The 9,144-nt window shown below is 42.3% G+C and overlaps 1 long non-coding RNA gene across 1 annotated transcript; it reads left to right on the forward strand.

The window, feature by feature from the left end:
• Window positions 1–759: 759 nt before the first annotated feature.
• LOC144165751 (uncharacterized) lies at window positions 760–7,339 on the forward strand. Its single transcript, XR_013321501.1, has 3 exons — window positions 760–1,077; window positions 2,605–2,874; window positions 5,761–7,339. It is a non-coding gene; the product is annotated as an uncharacterized LOC144165751 (long non-coding RNA).
• Window positions 7,340–9,144: the final 1,805 nt, after the last annotated feature.

Here is a 9,144-nt window from a genome sequence, read left to right on the forward strand (position 1 = left end):
GTCAAACAAGCGTTATCAACGCCATAATTCCAACGGCACATTCCATTTATTTCGTGGCTGCCGTGGCTTGCGCAGAAAAGGTCGGGTTGACTGCGATAGCTTTTCTTGAGTCAAATAATGGAGCTTTGGCTCAATCGCTTGCAGCGCTAGCAATGCGGCCTCGTCTGCAAGGACGGTGCGTGAGAAACAAGCGTTAGGACCGCCAGAATTTCAAAAATGCAGCATAAACTAGACCATCGTTAAAGGAGGCGATCACTAGACACAAGCGACAATATTCGTTGACAACTTACGTAAGTATAGAGTTGTTTTAGGCGCCTCGAGCACCGCCTGCCGACATAGCTGTTTGTTAACGCGTCCGATTATCGTTATGTAGGTCAATGGTTCGATTCCTCGTCGAACGTGTTTTTTTGTTTTTTTTTTTACGTGAGGGTTTCATTACCTCCTTTTTTAACGACCAGGGTAAGCACCTGTTCCTTGCTTTCTACCACGCCGACATTTACCGCCCTCTTCCTAAACCCAAAGTAGCTCGTTTTCTCGCACGTTCTCTCTTGAGAAGCCCGCCGTGAAAACAAAATCAAAACAAACGTCAAACCTCTTTACAATATCAGTATATATGTCAATTACTTTATCTGTATTCACTTTTTGTGTTTAAAAACCTTAAATTTAAGTTATAAACACATTTCAGACTTTGAAAGCAGAAATATAATTACCAACATTACAGTAGTAACACAATTTTCGTCAAACATAGAGGTGCTGCATTTGAAGTCTGGCAACTATCTCTCACTTTTGTGTGTGTTTTTTCATGGCGTTTTGTGCCGAGTGGTTGGTGGCGTGATTTAATCTGTTTTATCTATTTCAAGCTTAAATCATAGTTATAGAAGCTTTATGGGTGATGTCTACCCTTCCAACCTACGCGTGTGTTGAACATGGGGACCCCGGAAGAACGATCATCGCCGGATAAATTACTGCGCGTCAAAAGTGGATGACATTGCATCAGAACAAAGCGTGTTCGTGTGTCCGCGAGATGAAGACGACAGTGAAGGAGAATTGTACGTTGGAAACATCGTTTTTGCTCGGGTAAGTACGCATTTTTTATTATTCTGTATTTGGTTGGAACGAGTTCTGGTGTTAATGGTTCAGTAATTCGCTAGACCCCCATCTCGTTTGCTCTGAGAGCCTACGTGAGTTAGTATACTTGTTTGGCGCCCAGTCCACCGTTTCCGCAGAAGTCAGCATCAATTTACGCTGAAGCTAGACCTTGGCTACGATGCTCGCGCTATGGTACACGGCTGCTAATAATTTCACATCACGCAAGGCTCTTTAACACCGGGGCGTTTGTTTGTGTGTCTCTCAAACAGTGCCTTTGCGGTTGCAGATCGCAGTCGCAATTTCGCGTGAGTGGCACAACGCTGTGATTAGTCCTCCCTCGTGAATACCCGCGGTATACCAAGAAATAACATAAACAGGAGGTTCCCTGGAAGTGCATGTGAAAACGCGTACACGTGATTCCGTGGCTGGCATCTCGTAGGTGTTGTGAAATCTCTCCCCCCCCCCACGAATTCCGTGCAGTGCGCTTCGCAGCTTCTGCGCTCGCGAGACCGGCGACCGTACGCCTCGCGTTCTTCGGGCCGCGATATGTGTGCTGTTCTCGTGAAGCTCGACAACAGCGAAATTGCCGTACTCGCTCGCCAACGCGCCCCGACAGCGTACGCGTCGACCGGGTGCTGACGGAGTTGTGCTGGAAGAAAAGCAGGCAAGAGATGAGGGCGCACGAGGTGTAGTTAAACATGAGAATTTACAAAGTGCAAGGTGGAGAAAATAGTATGCAAGGGCCGGAAACGGTGAGAGAGTTCGGGCCGCGCGCCAGCGAGCGAGTGCGGTAATTTACGTTGCCGAGCTTCACGAGTCCGGCACGAATATGACGACGCCCGTCTGAGAGTTCATAGAGGTATAGAATTCACATACGTGCAAATTGAAAGTGAAATGCGCGCATGTGGCCTCGCAGGGAGTTAGCATAGTCTCGGGGTAGTGGGGGAGATTTCACAACGCATACGAGGCGCCTGCCGATTCTGTCAGAGTAGCTCTCGGGAAGTCTGGGGCTTGATATCAGAGGCATATGTATTGTTTAAATTAGTGCAGAAAATTGAGCCAATTCGCAAGTTCTCATTTTCGCAAAACCGCAGGCCATACAGAGACTAACAAGAAAGCTGTAGGCACTCACTCAACTCGATTTATATTGGAGAATTGAACGTGCAGATACAAGTCAGACATTGAAATGGAGGAGCCTCAACTATCACACACCAGTTCCGATTGAAAGCAAGGGATACAGATGAGCTGCTAGCATGCGTTCCATGCAAATTAGCTCAGTAGCTAGCTTTGCATATATCGTGCATACCCCACTCACAGTACCTGCGGGTCTAATAAATACATTCTTACTGTGACCTAAATTTCACTTGGGGTGTACCGGGAATGTTCTTATTAGTGCCTTGGAGGTTACTGTCTTTAAACGATTAAAAATCTACTTGATGTAAGCATTCGTGCTTTGTGTGTGCTCTTCTTGTATTTCAACAAGTGTCAGCACACTCACAGATTATGCACCTGCAGGTGCTGCTGCTGGCTGTCCTGGGTCAGCTGCCTTCCAGTCCAGTTTCAAAGGCTTTGCGAGGGCCTCCCTTGGCCAACCGACACTGCACCTGCTGTACCCAAGTACTGCCTGGCCTTTCGTTGGTGCTCCGTACGCTTTGCCGCCAGGAATGGTCATTCATCCATCATCTGGCCGCTTGGACCACCCGTTCAGAAGTCAGCGCATTTGCTCGACACATCGGTCCAGGCACTGCTGCCATATCGGTGCACCCACCGATTATGTACTTTCAGGTTAGTTATTGCATGTTGTGGAACTTGCCATGATGTATACCTGTTAGCAGTGCTGTGGCCTCTGATTATTTGAAACATTTTTATGAAGCAGTGCTGTGCGTATAGAGCGTGTCATTGCTTAGCAGAGATATTGAAGAAAATCTGGGGCTGACGACTAAAGGGCAAGAAGAGAAATTGAACTGACTTTGAAGCAAGTATTCGTATGTAATCAAGCCAAGCAAACATTTAGGATCTTTCGATATCGTTTTAAACTTGCAATACAAACTGGTCTACTTCAGATCATACTGGTAATAATCATACTATACCGAAAAGTACATCCCGCAGTCTGTAGAATTCTGACAGCGCTTTTTTCGCAGTCTCTCATGACAGGCACTAATCTCAATGGTTGGAATATAGTCGAGGTAGCACCAGTCTTTAAATCAGGAGACGGTACTTCACCATTAAATTCCCTAACAAGCACCATATGCAAGGTCAGGCAACATTTCATCCACTCTCAGGTCGCTAATTATTTATAAAATCACAATATCACATTCGAGTATCACCACGGTTTTCACAAGGGTTACTTGAGAAACACAACTTTCAGGATTTGTTCATGATCTACATTCATTAATCCATTGACACATACTTACAAACTGCGGTAGTTTTTCTCGATTTTTCTAAAGCATTCAATCGCATTGCACACCACAGACTACTTCTCAAACTTCACCCTAATGTCCTCACTTGAGCAAAAGATTTTCATTCTTCTCAAATGCAGTTTACTTCTAATAACTATATACTTCTTTTGCCCGTGCCACTTTGTTGTCCCCCCAGGCAGGTTGCTTGGTCTATCTTCCATGTTGCATATCCTCCCATGTAGGTCTATTTGCAGATGATGTTGTAATTTATCACACAATTTCTTTCAACTACTACCGTCAATGCTTTCAATCTGATCTTAACACAATTAACTCCTGGTGCTGCAAATGGTTAATGTCGCGTATCTCTAAAACAAAGTGCATGACTTTAACGGTGGCAAGTCTCGGATTGTAAATACTTACTTCATTAACAACAGCCTGATTACCTCTTGAGACAAAGGTGTTTTGGTAGGCCTGTAGGGGAGGGGGGATTGCATGGTGGATTTCAAAAGGTACATCGATTGGGAAAATAAGACGTGTGAATAATATTTTCATTTGCACTCAAAACTCGCTTTATTTCATATGTTTAACCCACTGCCGTGGCTAGGGTGGTGTGCTGTGGAGGCGAATGTCGGTTAGATACCGCTTGGTGTAGCCGCTTTTTAGATGGAGGCAACACGTAAAGACGCCCGTGTTTGGAGATTTCGATGCGCACAAAAATACCCAGATGGTCAAAATTAATGCGCAGCCTTCCCCTACAGTGCTTCTCATATCCCAAGTGTAGCTTTGGCGTGTTATACCACCGTTTTTTTTTTCATGTTTTTGGTGTAGTACCAGCTGCTGTAGCAGGTGCAACTTAAAGGTAAAATTATACATAATGTTTCCAAGAGCTAAATATAAAGGCCATATTGAAGTGCGTTTATGGGTCTATCTCATAGCAGTAGTGAAAGGTTATATACTCTGGTGCAGGTTAAGAACGCCAATGGCTCATGTGGTGTAGTCCAGTGTTTGACGGAATGCCGTGTAGGCAGGTAAAAGCATTATTGCAGTGATGAAACGTAGGTCACTGACCAAGTCACGAAAGCCATTTAACGGTTTGTTGCTTGTTCACGGTGAGCATGTGTCGTGGAAAACGAAGCTATATATTGGGCATTACACGGCGCAATGAGTTTGCATAGATATGGTGCAGATTGCCATCCATTATTTTGATAATGTTGGGCGTCGTCTGAACAATGAGGGACTCGAGCAGTAATCGAGAAGATAGATTGCACTCAGTTGTCAGTAATTTTGTCTTGTTCCAGTCGACCACGTGTCCGGTCCTCTCACGGTGCTCTGCCAGTGGACTTGTTTTTGCATGGCCTTTGTTCACTTCGTTCCAGTGCTGCATTAATCTTCTGTGCAGATTGCCCGTTTCGCCAATGTACACTGATTTGCATTCAGCGCATGGAATCTAATAAACAATACCCGGAAGCTTGGAGCGTGAGAGGGGGTCTCTCACGCTGACAATGTCAGAACGCAGCTTGCTAGTGGGCACATGCACAATGTATGCACTGCGTGTCTTGAAAATGTGTGCGAGAGTTTCACCGATGTGTGGGACGTAGGTAATTGCTGCACGTTTTGATGCAGTCGTTGTCCTGAATATAATGCCTAAAGCATTATATTCAGAAAGAAGCGAAGAGGGCGACTAGCAAGAATCCACATTGACATTAGCAGGCAGAAGCGTCCACAAGGCCTGTGTCAAAACGTGCTGCAATTCTCGTCCTACACATCAATCAAACTTTCGCACGCATTTTCAAGAAACACATTGTGCACATCGTGCAGGTGCCCACTAGCAAGCTATGTTCTGACATTGTCAGCGTGAAAGACCCCCTCTCACGCTTCAAGCTTCCAGGTGTTGTTTATGTTTTGAACAAAAAAAGTGCCATTTAAGCGTGACACCTCCTTCCTTGCCGATTTCTGATGCCTGATTGTTCAGTTTGTGAAGATACGTTTAGCAGATTGCTCACATGTCTAACCTGTATTTGTGCTTGAGCAGTCAAACGCTGATGTTAGCAGTGAAGTAGGTGAAAATTGTAGTTTGATTGTAGTTGTGTGCGGATTACCTACATTGTGTTAATTCGTAGAAAAGCAAAATTGAGGTAACCCTGCTAACTGTTCCGCATTGCAGCATTTTATTATGCGAACGTTAAGGAGTTCAGCTGCTTGTTAAAGGTGAAATAAACAGTGGTACAAAAAGAAGAGCATCTACTAAACAGAAATATCTTCACAATCGCAGGATGCCAACGGTCCGCCTACCAACTTGTGTCCTGCATCGATTCTGCTGGCTGGAGCGGTTCATGGAGCATTTTCCAGCTTCTCAAAGTTTGTGGTCAAGCGCTCCTCCAAGTGAAAGATGGCGCAGAGGGATCTTTTGTTTTAATGCCACAATTTCACGTGCTCAGCAGCAAATTTACTCGTAAGGCTTTTTAAATATTCATCACCCAAGAGGGCATGTTACCTTCGTCTTCGGTGGAATGTGTCTGCACTCAGGTTATTTGTGACAGAAACAAGTGGACCACGTCATGAGAGTCATTGAGGCCTTGTTGATTGTGCATGCTTCTAAATGACATTTTCATTAAGCTGAATACTTTCCACATATTACGATTTGTGAACAAATTATGGTAAAAGTCATGATTAGTTTCACTACACTGCAGGAAGGAAATGCCAACATACGTTTTAAGCGCCTCTGATATTTCAGATCGTTGGCTGGTGAGCAATAAAACAAAACTGAAATTTTTTAAAAGTAAAATCAAATATTCGTTGTCACCAGTGCATGACCATAGTAAAAGCTATCTAGTCACCAAATTTAGAATTAGACACGAAATGCCAAGAAAAATAGGGAAATAAACTAGACAGCTGGCTACAATAAACCAATTCGTAAAATTCCTCAATGTCTATCAAGTGATGATTCAGGCGGGTTAGTTAAGATGTCAGTGGGTTTACACACCCAACTTGCAGGGAAGCACATGAGCTCCCAATATTAACATGTTTTAGTGAAGACCGTCTTCCTTCATTAAGCTTCTTTGCACATTGATGCCAGTCTGATAAATGTCCTGAATTTTTGTTATGATCAATCTTTGTATGGGAACCATATATTTTTATATGATGTCGCTGTGTATTTCTGAAACTGTATCTAGTCACTAATTCCAATTTGTCGTGGTCAGGTTTTTTCAACTAATTCGTAGCTTTTTTAACAATTATGATATATTTTGTGTGCCTAAAGGAATGCCTCATTGCATGTTTAGCCTATGTAGTGTTGAAAGCGGACATTTTGCTTCAAAGTGGAATGTCGGGTTAGCAACAAGGTACTTCGCGTGCTGCTCACTTTCATTCATGCCATTATTTTTTATATTATCATTTAAAATTAAAAGCCAACCATTTTCCTGTCGTTTTAAAATTTTGTCACCTACTTTATACTTTCTTTTTTTTTTCAACTTTCTGTGAGGATTGACTATCCATATTTTTATGATACCAAGGCGCTGGACTGGGCTAGCTGGTACATGTTTGAATGGATGAAAAACCAAAGGAAAACCCAGGACACAGAAGAGAACGACGGGACAAACTTGTGCCGTCATTCTGTTTTAACTGTTTCCTGTGTTTACCACTGGTTTTTTATGCATTCAAACATTTTTTATGAGTTTGTTGAACAGTGATTAGTTTAGGTGTGTTCAAACAATTGTTGGCTGCGAAGGCTCCCTGTAGCATTTGTATAAATGCTCTCTGCTTTTTTTTTGAGCCAATACCCCACCACCAGTCTTCATGAGGTGGTCTATTGTAGAAATAAGTTGAAATAAATATTTTTTTGCATTGCTTTACATGTTTTGAAAGAATTTCTTGTTCATTCTTGTTTCATTCAACCCCATTTCAGAATCCTGCTTAAGGCATTTCCTCTGTTATTTTTTTTCAGAACCAGGAAGGGTGCTCATCCTCGGTTCTTGCTGAAGCAGCAGTATCCATACTTCACACGTGAGCTCTGAACACACAGTAATTATGGTATGAAACATTCTACCAGTATAAGCCTGCTTTGTAGACGTCATTGTAGATGTCAAAGCTCTTGACAGTGTAGTCCAATGTCTGGTGTAACGGGCAATGTCTACAACTTGTAAAAATTAATTTTGTGGCTATAATGTTTGTGATTATTTTAAAATGCACGTCAACTACTATTTAGAATCGCTGTCTAAATTGGCAGCCATTTTCCTGGTGGATACAGAAAGTGAAAAAGCGCATGTGTAGAGATTTCAGTGCACCTTAAATGTCCCAAATTTGCTAAAGCTAATCCAAAGCCCTCCTTGTGGTGCACTTCATATCCCATGTACAGTTTTGCGTAAAAACAGCTAAGAATTTATGATAAATTTAAACTTATTTTAATGTTTTTAAATGCAAATATTCTCAGTTTAAGCTGCCATATTTAGAGTAAAATATTTTGTAACAATTATATAGCTACCAAAGGTTTACAGAAAAGCTTTTTGCTTTTGGTTGTGCACCTTCTTATCAAAAGAAAAATGTTGTTAAGAAAGGCAGAAGAAACCCAACTATGGAAATTAGCAAACCCTAAAGCTGCAGATAGAATGAATGTTTTGTAGATAATCTTTTGCTGATTTCAGTTCTAGTCAACTCTAAAAAAGTCTATCGACGTAGAATGCTTACCGTGAGGCACCTCGTAATACTAGCCAAAACTAATGGGCCCTGGCTGTTGGCTTTTCATTTGCAACAGTGACAAATGATTCCACATCCACCGGCAGGGACATAATGCAAGGCACCATGTACAAGCTAGCCTCATGATAAAATAATGTTTTCTGAACAATGGCATTACATTTCAACCATGGGTTTCACCAGGGAACTTGTATGCATTGTTCTGTGATGTTTGCAGTTCTTGTTATTGCTATGTGGGGTCATTTAGTCTAAAGGTATGTTTATAAAACTCCTAATACCACCAAACCTTGCAAGTGCTGTACCATATGAATATTTTTCCGTAAAGCAAAAAGAATAATGCAAACGAAAGTAAATGGCTTGGGTACCCAACTTTTATAAGTAGATTATGAGCCGCAGTACGGAGGGAACTATATTATGAGCCGCATTACGGAGGAAACTATACATTTTGCATGTGGTCTTCCTTGATATTGAACCTTCCTGATAAGCTCAAGAATAAGGCACTAAACATTGCAGGTAGCTACCTTGATTGGAAGTTTGATGCAATACTAAGAAGCCAAGGGTTTTAAGGTTCAAGGAAGTTTTGTGTGGATGAAGTGTATCACACCTAATTGCTTTCACTGCACAGCATGGTTATGCTCTGCAGTGAATCTCGAAGGATGTGTACTGCAGTTCGGCAAAGTGAACATATAATTGGTTTTTTACGAAGTTTTGGGTAATCAACTACCTCTAAAGTTATAACTGTACTGAGATGTGGCTCCTGACTTTTTAAATTGATGTTTTAACAATCGGTGACACAAGTTCAAGGAAATTATCAGCTGATGTTGAGCTTCAATGGAATGTCTCACAGAACCGAGCTTGGAAAGCACGAATGTTTCATACCATAATCGTGTGTGATATTGTGCAATATGTGGTCTCACACCTGCTGCACCTGTGAACCGAGGATGACGCACCCGTTTTGTACCCCTTT

The sequence above is a fragment of the Haemaphysalis longicornis genome, unplaced genomic scaffold (assembly GCF_048455015.1).
Source record: "Haemaphysalis longicornis isolate Haplotype H1 unplaced genomic scaffold, Haemaphysalis longicornis Haplotype H1 scaffold_15, whole genome shotgun sequence".
Lineage (NCBI taxonomy): Eukaryota > Metazoa > Arthropoda > Arachnida > Ixodida > Ixodidae > Haemaphysalis > Haemaphysalis longicornis.